Genomic DNA, 17,918 nt, shown 5'->3' on the forward strand with positions numbered 1-17,918 from the left:
CTGGACATGAAAAAGATAAATGTTACCCTTTCTTTCATAGTTCCAGTTGGCAGCTATGTAGATTATGAGGAAAATATCACGCATCCTATTTGCCCCAATATATAGAATCATAGAATCATGTAGACATAAATGGCCACAAGGGCCATCCACTTCAACCCCCCCCCCCCCCCGGCCGTGCAGGAACACACAATCAAAACACTCCCAACAAACTCTCCATAGTAGGAGACTTCACTATGCTCTGAAGACGCAACATATTCTGCTGATAACTGCTCTTACCATCAGGAAGTTCTTCCTAATGTATAGGTGGAATATTCTTTCCTTCAAGTTAAATTCATTGAGCTGAGTCCTCGTCTCCAGAGTGGCAGAAAAGAAGCCTGCCCCCTCCTCAATATGACATTATTTCAAATACGTAAACATGGTTATCATATCCCCTCTCAGCCTTCTTTTTTCCAAACTAAACACTCCCAGCTCCAAGGGTAGTAATAGGCTGAATGCAAGAGAGTGTGAACACAATGACTGTTCGTTTCTCCTCATATTGTATTTGGATGTGAGATATTATGACAGATGCCAAACAGGGTTTGTCTGGAAACTTCCACTTCCATGTTGATTGGGGGTTCATTAGGATGATGATGAAATGGCCCATCCCATCATCCTAATATTTTAAACAAAGCCTAACAGAATTAGAAAATAATATGTTACATAATGATTATAACCAAAACTCCAGGGTAACGAGAGCTACTAGCAAGCATCTTGTTAAATACAAATAATCATTTGTTTCCCAAAGATAATGCTCAAAACTCTGGCATCGAATTACATAATACATTCTTTAAAAATCAGTTCCATAGTCATGAGCATTTTTATTAAGAAATAATGTCTAAATTTGTGTTAAATAGGGATTGCTGTCAGGCAAGAGCTCAGGTTAACAGCCTTAATGAATCATTTCCTATTTCTTGGCTTTAATTACTCATTCATTTTCCAATTCTTCATTTATCAGCACAATTAGAAAGATCCACTTTGAATCCTGTGCTGGAAGTAAGGAAAGAAAGAAAGAAAGAAAGAAAGAAAGAAAGAAAGAAAGAAAGAAAGAAAGAAAGAGGAAGGAAGGGAGGAGCCATAATAGGGGATGACTCAGAAAAGAGGTACAGTAGAGTCCCGCTTATCCGACACTCCGTATTATCCAAGGCAAATTTCTTCCCTCGCTCTCTCTCTCTCACACACACTTACCCTTCCGGGTCCCAGTGCTGTCGGAACCCAGCCGGGTGATTGAGCGAGGGACGGAGGGTGGGTGAGTGAAGGAGGGCAGCAAAGGCCCTCCCTCACTCACTTGCTTGCTCGCTCTTTCACCAGGCCAGGCCCTGGTGCTGCCGGGAACTGGCATGCTGAAGGAGTTGAGAGACAAAGGGTAGGCGAGCAAAGGAGGGCGGCAAAGGCCCTCCCTCGCTCTCTCACTTACTCACCCTGCCAGGTCCTGGTGCTGCCGTCGCTGCTGCTGAGACCCGGCCTGGTAAATGAGTGAGGGATGGAGGGTGGGCGAGTGAGCACCCACCCTGTTATCCGTCAGTTTTGCTTATCCCTCATTCTGCCTGCCAGTTTATGATGGATAAGCGAGACTACTGTAGTTGCAGTATGACACAACAAGGTTTGAAAGTTTAACAGTGGGTCGAGAATGTGAAAGGGTTGCGTGTTTCTTGCTAAGACAGAACCTTTGCCCACTCCCATCTAAACAGAAGATGAGGAATTTAGCTAGAAAAAAGACAAGATAGTTAAAGAACTCTCTGGAATGTAATAGATTCATAATTATGTTATTTGCACTGAGTCTGTTTTAGCTGCATATAGTCCTAAGCATGCTCACTATTTTAGTAATCAATTGGATAGCCACTGGCCCATGATAAAAACTGAGGTGTCCTTTCAAACAAGGTTTTCATTTTTTCCTACCATAGTCACAAATATTTTTTCTACTTACAATACTTTCACATTTTTTCAGATAAAGATGAAGGTAGGTAAGCCACAGGTACTCAAGCAGAAGTTCTCCTTTTGAGGAGGTCCTTGTTTATGAGATATCCTTCATTCATAGGGAGACTTCCCTTGCAATGGAGAATTATCTGCAGCTGACATCTCTGAAGCTAGGAGCACTTCCATCTCCATTTTTGACATTGTATTACAGCTTGACATGCCTTGGTTGGAGAAACTACAGCTTTATGTTTTTTGTTTTGCTGATCAAAGCCTGTACCTCCATTCCGTACATTCCTAGTTTGTAATACTATGCTGCACTTCCAAACTGGACTGCCCCAATAGGGGCTAGTCAGGAATTGTCCTCAGGAATACTTGAGAGAAAAAATTGCCCTGGCTAGAATCCACAGAGATGTGCAGACCCATAGGCAAAAATATGCAGGGTATTAGAGAAGAATATTAGAAAAGACTAATGCCAGACCATATGTGGAAAGAAGAGATCTGATGCTTTGAAACAGTGAGTCTGATCCCATAACCGTGGCCCCTACAGATATCCCCTTGGTCATAATTAACTTCCCTCAGGGGAGGCTCATCACTAAGAATAAGAGGCGCTAATACCTCAATGAGTACACCATTAAGTGATGTCTTTCATGTGCTAAACAGGCACTACAGATCAAACCTTCCTGAATATTTTGTCATGTAATTTCACATCTCCTCAAATAACATACTCAGTGGAAGAAATTCTGATGTTCAGTTGTAAGTGTCAGCATTCTTCAAGATTTGTTTGTTTACTCTTGCCTGGCAAAATCTAACGTGGCATATTTTTGGTTTGTTTGTTAGTTTTTTTTTAAATGTAGAGTTTAAGAAATAATATAATCCAACATTTTCAGTTGAGCTTTAAAAATTATCATGTGGTATTTACTTCATACAAATGGAATGTATCTTTCTTGTTAGGATGCTCAGTCTACACAATTAAATCATATGAGATTTTTCACAATGGAAGAGGAAAGAGAAGATTATATGGAATCCTTGTTTGGGAGCATTATGGATAATATGTGACTATTGGACTCTAAAAGTCTGTTGCTAAAAATGGTGGCCCATCTTTTGTATTTGTGCTCCATTCTCTTTTGTGAAGATTAGCACCAAGAGAATCTAAGGCTTGGGATGAAGCTTTGTAGCCTTCCATCATCCTAGGCAATATGCTTCTTCATACAATGACTAAAATCTGTTTCCATTGACATATGGTGCCACAAAGATTGAAAATTTGAAGCATAAGGCTGCAGGCCAAATCCTTTCAGACCTTTTTTCATTGCCCAATTGTTCATATGGATCACTCAATTGGCAAGACTATCCACATAGACTCATATACATGCAGACATCACCATATATAGGAAAGCCTCTTCAGTTAAAAATCCAGGCACAAATATGTCATCATAAATATCAATGGAAGTGAAAAGAAATATACATTAGCAAGGGCAAGGCTACAACTATCCTGTTTCCCCAAAAATAAGACAGGGTCTTATATTAATTTTTGCTCCCAAAGATGCACTAGGTCTTATTTTCAGGGGATGTCTTATTTTTCCATGAAGAAGAGCTCACATTTATTGTTGAATAACAAAATGAACATTTATTATATACTGTAAAGTAGTTGTCATCACAAACCAACATAACCAGACAAACTGTGAATCCTATCAAGAATTTATTGTTACTACCATTATTTACATGTACAACAATCTATGGTACCTCTTGCAGTTTAGGTTTCACAAGGTTTCCACGCTGATTTCGCTCTATTCTAGTTTCAATGTAGTCATGAATAATATAATATAATAGAATAATAATATGATAATATAATAGAATAATAATAAAATAATAATATAATGATATACAATATATTAATGGGATAATATAATAATAGGATATAATAATAACAGAATATGATGATGATAATATGGTATTAATAGGATAATATAATAATGGGATATAATAACAGAATAGCATAATAATAATATAATAATAATAGGATAATATAATAGAATAATAGAATATAATATAATTATATAAAATATATTAATAGGATAATATAAAATGGAATATAATAATAACAGAATATGCTAATAATATAATAATAATATGATAATATAATAGAATAATAATAGAATAATAGTATAGAATATAATGATATAATATATATTAATAGGATAATATAATAATATAATAACAGAATATGCGGCTAATAATGTGGTAATAATAATAGTATAAAATAATAAGTTTCATGGCATAGGATAGGAATAAGAATGGGAAGAGAATCCCAATGCGTCCTGTACCTTTAAGAAGCAGAAGGAGCAGGAAAGGGTGTTGAAGCCCTCTTCCTTCCCTCCCACCTTCCCTTGCCCTGGCACCAGGAGCCAATCAGAAGCCTCTGGGACGAAGGGAGCATGGCCAGGACGGAGCCTTGTCTCCGAAGGAAGAAACGGCAGGCAGCGCAAACGGAAGGTTTTTTAAGCCGTGGCTGGGGGACAGGCAGGAGGCAAGGCAAGGCCAGCAGGGAGGCACAGAAAGCAAGCACTCTCTCTCCCTCCCTCCCTCCAGTGTGTATGAGTGCTGTTTCTGCTGCAGGAGCCATGCTTCCCAATGGAACTCTGCTGCAGCCTGGAAGGTCCCATTCTTAGTTGCTAGGTCTTACTTTCAGGGGAGGCCTTATATTTGGCAATCTCCCCAAACCCCTACTAGGTCTTATTCTTTGGCGAGGTCTTACTTTAGGGGAAACACGGTATGACCCTATACTCTATGGCCAAAATCCAATGCAAGGTTATGAGAGTGTATATATAGCAGATGTCCAGAAGGCAAACACTGGTCCTTCCTCCCTGCCTTTGCAACGGCAATTCAACAGTGTCCAGATAAACTCCACCCAGCCATTCAGTGGATAAAATGAAGGTGTGGTGTGGCACTACTTAAAAGCCCTTCATTGCTCAGCCAGGGAAGAAGAAGCAACTTTCAATCTCCTGGACCTGCAACACACTTAAGCTGAAGGTCTACTGCACAGCAGTATTGTTCACCTACCAAAGGCACTGAACATGAAAGCACTGATACCTTCCTAAGCAACATCTTTAGAAGCATTTACCCTGGCATAATCCAAGCCATTGTAATAATCTAAAAGGATTGTAACTCCTTTTCTACACCCTTCACCATCTTCATGAGAATACGGTATGTCATGAAGAGCCTTAGGGAGATTGTCCTACAATTAAATAAGCTGTCACTTTTGTTTGGCAATGAAGCATTCCTGTATTGAAGCTAAACTAACTTCCATGGCAGGCACTCAAATTGCATGTTACAGTAGTTTCATTTATTGATTTCATTCAATCAACTAACATAACATGATTCAACCTGGACAAGTTCTAAGCTGGATCATCACTTTCTCTCCTTTCCTCTAGAATGACCAAGATGAGGAATTAAGAACTTCAGGTTTCAATGAATTGTAGAATTTTACAATCAATGCATTCACATTTATTTTTAATGTTAACCATAGTTGTTGATTGGCTGATACAAAACTTAAGTAAAAGCATTTAAGAAAAAACAAAAATTACCAGATTAATTGTGTTTGTGCCAAATGAATAATTGTCCAAATGCAGTTAGCATGATATCTAAATGCAAGCAATTTGGAAAGAGGAGAAAGAGATTGAGGAGAATGATGGGCAGATGATAGATAGACGATAGAGATAGATAGATAGATAGATAGATAGATAGATAGATAGATAGATAGATAGATAGATAGACTTTAGCAGAGGGAACTATCTGGTATATAGGAGGAGCGTCTGACCTCAGAGACATCAATGTGATACCAGATATGATATGCAAGTTACCCAACAGCTGCAAAATGAAGGAAAACTATGGAGGGACAATCAGCAAGATGAGTTTCCTTTGGCAGAGAAAAAGAGGTGTATAAATACCACTACTGCTACTGCTAATAATATTGATAATGAAATTGCATATTCAAGGGCACAGTCAGAATGAGAGATAGACTGTTCATGGTGTTCAATGAGTTTTAACATACATTCTATAATACAATGTATATAAAAGACACTAGTACCACTGCTGGTGTCCAAGATAATATATTAAAATAGCCCTAACAGTGCTTTATCAATAATCCAAAGATGTCTTCATAACTGAATCAGTTTAAAATGGAGATATATGTTATTTGTTCTTTTTAATTATATTGTTTGTAAGGGAACTCTTACATGGGCCTTACCGTAATTATAAATGTATACAGAGAATGCAAATATGCTTTAGAAGTAGTGTAGAAGAAGATGCAGTTTCTCAAGTGTTATGGTGCAAGGGTGGGGAGAAAGTTTGCTCTTTTCCAAGTTTCTGACACACTTGGGGAGAACATCCTCAGAGAATTTGCAGTGCTAGTGGGCTCCCACTTTAAAGAAGTTCTCATAGCTGAGGGTGGTGTTCCCCCTTTGAAGAATGCTGCATTTTTAAAGACATCTTCCTTTGAAGATATGAATATCTGTGGGGTTTCCCTCCAAAATTCTCATTGTTGGAGAAGGCTCCTCTGTTGAAGGTATTTATCAGGTTAAAATTAAAAAGCCTGGGAACACTTCTTTCCCCCTCCGAGAGTTGTCTTCTTTTTGATGTTATTTAGATAGATTGAGCAGATCAGATTCTGAGGGAACGCTCATAGCTAGAAGGTATAGCACGTCAAACCTTTGTGGCCATAAACTACCACAACAGAGCGGGAGAAGGGAGGAGATAGAAAAAGCTGGGGAGGGTGAAACCCTCACCTGTAGGAGGTATAATCATCTTCAAGACCAGAGTTAATTTACTTCATTTGAATGTGTGGGGGTAAGGGAACAAACTTCTATATCTCCCTCAAAGTTAGATCTGCTCAATATAAATATCTTCAAAAAGAATACAGACATCTCAAGGGTGAAAATTTCCCCAGGCTTTTTCAAGCTAACCTGGTACATATTCAAACATAGGACTCTTTTTTAACTACAACAACTTCCATCAATATCGAAGAGCTATATGTTGCCTAGTGACAGAACACATGCGCTGCACATGGAAACGACCCTCTTAGTCTTTGGTGCATCCAGGTAAGACCTAGGGTGGGGGACCTCTGATATCATAGAAAACCTTTGCCAGTCAATGCAGAATAACAACACTGGTCACTATTGGGATCAGCATGGACCTGAATCACTGTAAGGCAGCTTCCTTCATTCCTGTGTGATTTGTTTTCTTATTCTGATTTGACTTGGCCACATGGAAATGAGTCATATACAAATATATATGATGTTATATTTATAATAAACAGTTAATTACACTAAATGAGAAGCACAGATACAAAGTTATGCCACATTCTGGGAAACTCCCATTTAAACTGTTGCAGTGCATTGTACATGGGGCAACTTATATAAAATGATCATGAAAATATACGGTACGTAAAAGACATAGAAACATAGGACTATTGACTAGGGGGTGGGAGTTTTGTTCATAATATTGTTGTGTAAAGACTACTTTGGTTTATTGCAACCCTATGAATGGTGTCAATCATACTATGCCAGTGTTCTTTCAGATCTACTTGCCCCCATTTTATCTAAGGTTGAGATGAGCCAAGTTTGGTCCTGGGGCCACCTAAAGCTTCCCTACCTCCCTGGGCATAAGATATCTTCTTCAGAGACCCTGCTCAAATGCTCCTACCAAATAAAATTAAACAAAAACAAAATAAATTCCATCAGATCAATGGACTGCAGCTAGCAGCATAAATGGTGTGACAGAAATTCATTTCCCAAAGCTGGCTTCCATCCCATGTCATGAGAATGCATTTTGTGAAAGTTTTGTTCATGGATATAGATTTTGCACATTTCAAAAATCCAGAACAAACTGATATAAAGATCTCACCTTTCCCCTTTGATGATGTTATGGAAGATTATACATATAGACTAAATTATGAGTGTGTGTCTAATTCCATCTTGAGCAGCATGCTAACAGATAGAATATTCCATATGAGGCTAGCTGCTCAGCAGTTCAGCACTAGAAATACAATAGGAGAATCGCCTGGGGAAAAGATGTTTTGGTGACAATTCATAATGTATCTGAGAAATGGTTCACTTAAATAGTGAATAAAGATCAAGATGAAGCCCCCCTCATGTAACTTTGTTCTATGGGCAAGCATAGGTTCCATGGCTACCAGTTGCAAGGATACTTTTAAAAATGTGAGGAAACCCAACCTTTATCTAACCATTTAAGCAAGGTTTCCCTCCAATTCCTAGGATGTTCTCCCACCTGGCAGTGAGATAACAGCTTTGTTTTAAGAGACAATTGAAAGCCTATCTCTTCTGGCAGTTCTACCCAGTCAGTTTTTAACTATGAATTTTAAACTTTTTAACTATGAATTTTAAACTTTTAAAATACAGTGTTCACTGTATTTTATTTTTTGTTGTGTGTTTTTAATATATGTATTTCATAGAAATACATTTTAATATATATGAATTTTACATAGTGTTTTATAATTGTGTGTTTTTAACTCTGTTGTGCCCTGAGCCTCGAGGAGAGGCGGGTAAGGAATACCATTATTATTATTATTATTATTATTATTATTATTATTATTAATTACCCATGCACCTGCATACAAATTGACCAATTTAAAATATTTTGGCCCAGCAGTAGATTAAAACTATAATACAACTCTAAGCAATGGTCTTCATGTTGTAATATGACTACATTCCATTGTACTTTTAAGATTCTCAAGAAAGACATAACCAGAACCATACATACCATTTTTAAACACTATGCATCCAACAAATATTAACCTACTGGGCTGGCTGAATGTCGACCAACTACAGAAACAAGGGACAGTTGAAAAGAATGCCATGATCAATATCTTTCATTGCTATAAAAGTCCTCATGGGCTTAAAACTTTATTTTCTTGTAGTTGGTAGAGACAGCCCTAGGGAGAAACTCTGAGTCTGAAATACAACCATAGAAATAAATATTGTGTTCTAGTACAAGATAGCTCCTGTTGAAGACATTATGAGACATAAAGCACAGAGAGAAGAAAAAGCTCTGAAAAGCAGTATGTTTAGGATTCTTAGAAAAGTTACAGTCATCAGGAATTTATTCAATCTAAAGAGTTTAAAAGAAAACAATTTTACTTATTTATGCCTATGGATGATCAAGAATCCACATAGAAAGCACTTAAAGGAGAAATGTATCATAATGCAGGGTAAGATCATAGATAACTCAAGATATTTTGCTTCCTGGGTAAATGACACACTCATCTTTGTGTGCATTAGGCTAAAGGACTGAAATGGCACAGCATCCTCCACAGCACTCTTTGGCAGCGATCCAGCATGCACAGGCACTCACAGCTCTACAGTCCACCATCCTGGGCTCCCAATTAGCCCATGTGATGTCCTAAGAAAGCTATGCAATTCTACCAAATAGCAGTGCTGGACTAGAATACATAACCTCTTTTTACACATTTGAATTACTTTACAAATTGGAAGCACTCTAGATTTGTCACAGCAGTAAACAAGATAGATATGATCTGAAAGTAATATATTATCTTCAAGAAGCATGATATCTAATATTGATGTATACCTGCTTCTTATTGTTTTGAACTTTATTGCATATTTACCAAGACCCACTGAATAGTTCCCTGTTGCTCACTGGAAACTTCTGACTTGGTTTCTGCCCTTTAACATTGACATCTGTTCACTTACTTTGTCCCCCAAGTCCGGAGGGTAAGTGATAGCAAAGCATTATGAACTGATGTCACATTTATTATAAACTAGAGGGAATCACAAAAACCAATATCTTGTTAGAGATGTCTGTGCACATATATATGCTTTTGAGGTGGAGTACAAGCAGCTTTGTTCTTGCATTTCTCACCCAAACGTCTCCTCAACAGGAAACTGTTAAACTCCAGAGGGGACTGCTCTTGCTGTTGCTTCTTGCTGTGAGAAGATTAGTTGGGGTGGATAGTCAGATAATATGAAGATATGGTTATTCACTCCCAGGAGAAGGAGAAGGAAAAGGAAGATGCACTCCACCCATGAATGTCCTCCTCACTTTCCCCACCAACCTAAATCCAGTTTCTGTTTCACAGTCTAAATCACCCAATTCCCCCCCCCCTAAACAGTTCTGCAATTTCCCCCACCTAAACAACAACTTCACCAGCAGACACTCTTGGTAATTTCTGGGGAGAATGAGTAGGTTCATCTAGTGAGGGATCCATATATTGCCCAAAAATATGATAGAGTACGATAAACAGGCAAATACTACTAGGTCAAGCAATGAACCCTATATTTTATGGCCTCTTTGCCCAGTTTGGCTACTGGGCTTTACAGAGAACCATGCATTCTTCTCCTCTATCTTGTCACCAGGGCCTATCTGGGATTCAAATACCAGCCTCACCTATAAGTATTCTCTGAGATCTGAACTACAAGGTATGTTTAATGTGCAGCATGTAGCTATGTCTCCCTTTTTCAATTGATTAATTGCAGGTACTAAAGGATTCACTCCCCTCCCCAACCACAATCTTTTTTTAATCATGTGTCTGGTTGTAGAATGGATGACATTGGTTTTCAGTTATGCTGTAAAAGAGAGTAATAAGGCTCCCATCTCTGCATGATGTATTCCTGTTAAGAATTATTCACATACTCAATGCACGTATAATTAAAACCCTATTCATGGGAATACTTTTCTAGCCAAACCACAGTTACCTGAAACCACTGATATGTCCGAAAACCATTGAATTATTTGATTTTTGGCCCCCATACACCACATAGTTGACCTAAAGGACCAATTCCTAGAGAGGAAATTATCAGAATTTTCTAGGTCTTCCAGGATGGTTCTACTGTAACTTCTGGGAGAAGCATACCATAAAATCTTCTGGAGGAACTAGTGAATTTCTAAAGAAATAATTTTTCTCTGTGCTTGGAAAAGTGAAACTACAGGTCTGGGTTCTGTAGTTACTGATATCCTATTGTTATGTAAAAAGAGGTTACATAGTACATTCTTCATATTAAATGGATAACTAGCCTTCAGTCTCTTTCTAAGTGTGCTTGGCCTAGGCATGCACATCATTAGATCTACTTGTTTATATGCATGTTTTAATTAACAAAAGGTGCTTTCTGCTATGAAAGAGGGACTTTTGGCCACATTGGTAATGAGGACCAATTCTCATCTTTCCATTCCTCTATAGCAGTGGGTCTCAACTTGTGGGTCCCCAGGTGTTTTGGCCTACAGCTCCCAGAAATACCAACCAGTTTACCAGCTGTTAGGATTTCTGTGAGCTGAAGGCCAAAACATCTGAGGACCCCAGGTTGAGAACTACTGCTTTATAGCATATTCAATTCCACACATTGAATCTACCTGCATATCATCTGGGGTGGTCTTAGCATGCCATCCAATGACTCATCTTGACAGGAAAAAAAGATCCATAGGAAAGCAATACTTTCTTTGGGATTTTGTTTTCATGGATCAACAGAGCTATGTATGAGCAGAAAGGGAGGGAATAGGAGAGAGATGGATGAAGAGACCTGAACTTTTAAAACTGTAGCTTCCCTGTGCTTTCAGATCCATGGAAATTTTGCCCAGGACACTTCCATATAAGCCATTTGTTTATCTTCTTGTATCAATGTGTGGAATATGAAGTAGCTTCTGCTTATTCTACTTTTGGCTTAGCACTGCAAAATCTATTGTTTTTTGGTGGAAATTGAATGCCACCTTGCAGCCCTGCCAATGCTGCTTGAAGCACTGAATCATGACAGATCAGGGAAGGTGGGTCTGCATATGTAAGCACTGTAACATACAGTTAATATTGGTTGATAAAGCTGTGCAGACATAATTAAGAAAACACGCCAGATAAAGTGAGGTTTGAGGGCTTTTCATAAGATAAGAATGAACAACCGTAACTAGCTAACCCTAAAGCCAGTGAACTTCCTTTCTCTCTCCAAACATCACTGATTCAGGGAGCCCAGGCAGTCTCATAGATGCTTCATGCATAATGATGCTTTCCCTCCACCTCCTACCTGAGCAGTTTTGCCTTTTTGACTAGTTACTGTTACCACCATTTAATAAGGCAGCTTTCCTTGGCTTTCTAATCGAAAACTTGCTTTTATCTTTCTTCATAAAAGAATTGAAATGGCTTCTTTCAGGTTTCTGTAGCCTCTGGGGAGATAAGGACCCTGCGGTTAACAGGATGAGAGATTTTTGTTTAGAAATTTTTATTTAGACAATGAAAAATGACCTCTGTAAACTCAAAGCTATCTTATTTTGGGGCTTTAGGCTTCTGGCAGATAAATCAATTGGGCCCTTGGGACAGCAAAGGAAAAACCTTTGCAGTAACTATGTCTGGGCAACGCAATAGATTTGTTGTGAGGATGCAGTGGTGCTGAAGGTAGAATGCATTTAAAAATAAATATCATTTTATTTTCTATTAAATATTCAGGATTTGGGTACTAAGCTTTTTCAATGGCTGCGAGTAATTTTTTTTTTTTTTTGTGATACAAAGGAAGGAAAGGATATCAGCATCTCTGTGTGAGAGAGACAGAGAGAAAGAGAGCCCAGGTTTAGACACAGTTCCTTAGAAAGAAACCCCATTGAAACAAACTCCTAATAAGTGTGTGTAGGATCACAATCTGTACATAAGCAAACGTGTAATTTTTTTAAGGAAAATTTATATGAACCCAGAAATAGGTAGCCATGGAGTAGGTTGGCCTCAACAAAGCCAGTAGTCATATATATCTCTGCTTGGAAGGAAATCTTATTGCAGTCAATGGGGCTTAATTGTAAGCACACATGAATAGAATTGCACTGTAAGTGGTAGTATAATTGGACTTCATCACATGAAAATGTCAAACCAGCATAGAAGCAGGACCATGACCAAGGTCCTTATCACATGATATACACAACCTAATCCCACACTGCCACATCTCCGCAACAACTCCACCCATTGCTATTGATGGGAAAACCCATCAATAGCCCCTGATCATGCCACAGTGCTGCACCATACCCAATTTTATAATCTCCAGCCATTTCTGTGCTGGCATGCCATCACTCCTCTCACAACAATTAATGATTTAGAGGGTTTTTAAAATTTATTTATTACTATACATTCCTAATTTGCAATGTTGCTTTGATGCAATAAGTTTTTTTAAAAATACCAAAGCGGCAGAGCTACGGGAAAGCAGAGTTATGCCTGTAACCAGCAGCAGTTGTGTGATGCTCCAAGGTGCAATAGGGATTGTTACCATGCTGGTAAGTTGCCACTGTGCCTGTTTATGCAAATGCCATGGGATAGCGGCATCATGTAATAAAATCCAATATAAGCTATGGACAATTTACTTTGTTGACTGTTGTCTTGATTCAAAAACACCCCTGATGCTCTTTCCTGATTTATGTGGAAGAATAAATACAAGCTTTAGGAACTGCTCATTTCTCCACAAATGATTTTAAAGTAGGCCTAGCTAATACTGTGGTTGTCTGAAGTGCGCATTAGCAGAATACCATAACTTTCACACTTGCATATAAGCCTAAGAAGCTTTGTAAGTCCTCACAGCATGCATTCGCACTGCATGTTTGTTTTTGGGAAGAAAAAAGTGTCATGCTTTGGTATGCATTTTCTACTTGCATTGAAACAAAGTGAAAAATTATGCAGGAATACACTGAAAATTTGACTGGGAAACAAATGAGAAAAGGTCTTGATGTATGGTTGCTAATGATTCTGGCTGTTGAGGAACAACACAGTTTGTTAAAAAGGCCCAGCAATGTCTTATTTAATTAAAATGAATATTAAAATAACAACATTACTATGCAACTCAGTAAAAACAAAGACAATTAGCAAGGATGTTGGTATTTAATTTATTTGATTGTTTCTTTGTTTGTTTTTTGCTTTGTTCAACCTTGTTGAGTCCAGGTAGAGACACCCAAACCAAAACATAGTCTGGGCTTGTTCATTGTTCATGGAAACACAAAGCTAGTTCAAAACATGTTGCAGCTGGAGATGTAATACAAAATAGTTACTCCCCTTTCCATAAACCAGTGGTTCCCAGCCTTTGGGTCTCCACGTGTTTGTGACTTCAACTCCCAGAAATCCCAGGCAGCTTAGTAGCTGTTAGGAACTGTGGGAGCTGAAGTCCAAAACACCTGGAGGCCCAAAGGTTGGGAACCACTGCCATAAACAAAAGCTGACAAGATGAGCATCTGAATAGTATACCAATAAAGATGACAAAAGTGCCTTCTACCAAATATAAGCACAGTAGGCTACATGAGAAGATACAGAGGAGATTACATGCACATCTATTCCATGCTCCTCAGCATTTGCTGTCTTGAGCCTGATTCTGCCTCGTGGTAGAGCAAGTCCAATTGGAGTGGAACAGACTTTTGTCACTAAGTTGTGATACAGGAGGGGAAAATAGCTTTCTAAAAGAGTTCCAAGAGACAACTGTTGAAAGCATGGCTAATAACCCATTGACCAGATATCTGCATAGTGATGTAGTATATATGAGCAATTCAGTTGTTAGTGTTGGATGCTGCTACCCATTTACCAGCTCCATGTTGGCTCAGTAGCTCTGCTATGACTTCATACCAACCACCAACATGAATGTGTCATTCCCCTTTCACTTGATGGCAGCTCATTGGTGAAATCTCCTAGAAACTCTCTGAATGCCCAGGCTTCAGAAATCCTACACAGAGCATAGACCACTATTAGTCAGATGTTCACTTCTTCCCATGCAATTTTATATTTGTGCAGTGAACTTACATGCATAAAGCATGTTCCCCACTTCACAATTCCCATTCAAAGGACAGTGGGACCCAACATGGAAGATGTGGCTGAAGTAATAAGGGAGGAAATATGGTTCCACTCTTTTCTCCTGAGAACCTATTTACATGAGATAAATGAAAATTTGATGAAGAATATAGAAATATTATTTTTAGGAGAGCTTTGATATATCCATTTAAAGCCAGCATATTAACATTAAGATTAATCTTGTAATGAACTTGTTAATGTGAATTGTTTTAGTGAATATTATACAATTACTTGATTATGTAATAATTATTAATGTTGGTGACTCATTCTATTTAAATTTTGAATATAATTTGAATAATTAAAAATTGGGCAAAATGGCACAATTTTCTCCATGTCAAAAGTAATAACTTAAAGCAATGTGTAACACTGTTACAGCCAAGTTAGTAACGATGATGAAAATAACATTGCTTAGATTATACTACATTGCTGACACTTACGTTTATTTTTAATGAATTCCAAGCTTGGGGTACAAGTTCTATAGTTTAATAGTAAAACTACAAGGACTCTATTTTTTCACAACATGTTTTCTAAAAGTCGTTGCTGTCCTAATAATTCAGTCTGCCCATGTTGCTCTGAAATGCTTCTATTTCTGGAGTTTATACTTTAGGATTCATTTAAGGCCTCTAAGCAGAATCTAAATGCCCATACTGCTGCTGCTATCTTCTTCTTCTTCTTCTTCTTCTTCTTCTTCTTCTTCTTCTTCTTCTTCTTCTTCTTCATCATCATCATCATATCAAAATGCTTTTTAAAATAATATACATTATGTGGTTTAGCAATAATTTTGTGTTTGATTTCAGTGGCTAGCAAAACTTCTCAGAAAATTGTATAGTGATTGAAATTAAAATTCACTTTGTACCCTGCCTTCAGATTTATAATCTAAATAAGACATGGCATAAAAGCAGAAGAGCAGAGGATCCAATAACTCGAGGACTGTATCAAGACCCTTAAGGACATTTGGGAACTCGAGCTCTTCTTGGACACTGCACAACATACTGTTCTAGATACACAAACCACATCACATCAACACAACCATGATAAGGAACTTTATGGGGAGATCAATTCAAATGTGGACAACCCTCAGGCTTGGAAGGAGGTCACCCGTAGAAAGAGACACAGGACCAGGCAGCCTCCACAGAATACTTCTGCTCAGCTTGACTTACACAACAGATTCCAAATTCTTACACCACTAACATCTGATCAGGAAACACATCTTGTGGAGGACCACTGTTACTTAGATTCCACTCAGTGGGCCATCCTTGATCAATGCATGGGGAATAGCCCTGATGAGGATGATGCATCACCACATTCACACTTACACAATCATGTAGGTGCTCCATCCCCAATCATAGACCAAGCACAACAGGAACACCCTTGGGAGAGTGATGGGCTCTCAGATGCATCTCAATGGATTGTCATTGACGAATGCACTGGGGATGTCGAGGAGGAGGACAACACTTTACCCCTAAACAACTCACTTCAACAGGAACACTTTTCAGGGGACCTACACACTATCTTGCACAAAAGGGGCCCTGTCAATCCTCAAAGGAAACAAGTCTTGGTAGTAGGTGACTCCCTCCTTAGAGGAACAGAAGCCATTATTTCCAGACTGGATGGGATGACTCAAGAAATATGCTGCCTCCTGAGGGCAAAAATACACCATATCACTCAGAAGCTCACCGGGCTCCTAAAGCTCCATCACCCCCCCCCCCTCCATGTTGATTCACATAGGAACCAATGATACTGCTAGGCATACTTTTCAAAAGATCACAAACTATTTTCGAGCTCTGGGAACAAAGCTAAAACTATGTAATGCACATGTGATCTTTTCATCCCTCCTCCCCATTGTAGGACACAGCTCTACAAAGGCCAGAAAAATAGTACAGGTCAATAACTGGCTCAGAAAATGTGTTGTGACTCAGCCATCGCGGCCTATAGTTCATCAAGAGTTGGATTTGAAAGCAGACTATGCTATGGATCCAGGCCCAGAACAAGGCCCCTTGGCCTTGCAGCTGCCTGATATTATTACACAAGAGGATCCGATAATTGGAGAACATTCCGATGCCTCGGCAATCTTGCCTACACCAGATAGTGTTGTTCTGGGTGAAGATGGGTTTTTCAATTGGAGGGAGTGTTTTACGAGCGATAGTAGCAAGAAGAAGGGGGTTTGAAGAAGCAAGAGGTTAGCTCTGAGGCTCGATAATGACTGTTTCCTGTGGGAAGTTTTGTGGGTCCTGCACTCCCTTAATCTCACAACCTTGGAATATCCTTAAAAGTGTTCCCCTTTGTGTTCCTCATTGCTGTGTCAACTTTGCCTTTCCTCGGAAGAGGTTCCAGTATACAGCTCCCAGCCTTGTCTCCTGTTTGGAAACCAAGCCAGGTTCCCAGTTCCATACAAACCGTGCCATGCCGCTACTCCTGAGTAGACCTCGCCTTGTACCCTACCATCCTTGTTCCTGAGTCTAGACTGACTTTGCCTTGTTTATGTTGCTTTCCTTGTTCTGAGATGGGACTCATCAAGTGGATTACAGTTGCAGTTTGCAGCGTTTGGTTCTTGGCTCTGGATTAAGAACTATCCTTGACTTTTGGGTGAAACTATCGAGTTTCACTGGTGGATTACAGAAAGGACATTGCTGAACTTATTTGAAAATGCTAAAGACTTTATATTAAGGACTACTTTTAATACTGACTTATTTCGCTAACTGTGCATAGACACTAACTGTGCTTTAATAAACCGCTTGTGTGTTATACTGGTTTCCTGTCTGTTTCTTAGAGTGCTCCCGCAGCCTTAGGGGGCAACAGTATGGTGTAAGGAAGAGCATTTTGGCTTCCTCGAACATGGCCTGCTTTTCCAGGAGGATGGCCTACTGGCAAGTGATGGGGTGCATCTCACACAAGTAGGAAAACACCTTTTTGTGCACAGACTCACAAACCTCATCAGGCACACTTTAAACCAGTGATTCCCAAAGTGGGTGCTACCGCCCCCTGGTGGGCACTGGAGTGATCCAGGGGGCGGTGATGGCACCTATTAGGACATGGGGGCGGGGCCAGAGGAGTGGGCATGGCTTCTTCCCAAGAGCCCAAGACAGGGCTGAGAATCTATACCTCTCCTGAGGCGCTTGCTGGGACACAGAGGGCAGCACTAGGGAAGGGG

The sequence above is a fragment of the Anolis carolinensis genome, chromosome 1 (assembly GCF_035594765.1).
Source record: "Anolis carolinensis isolate JA03-04 chromosome 1, rAnoCar3.1.pri, whole genome shotgun sequence".
Taxonomy (NCBI): Eukaryota; Metazoa; Chordata; class Lepidosauria; order Squamata; family Dactyloidae; genus Anolis; species Anolis carolinensis.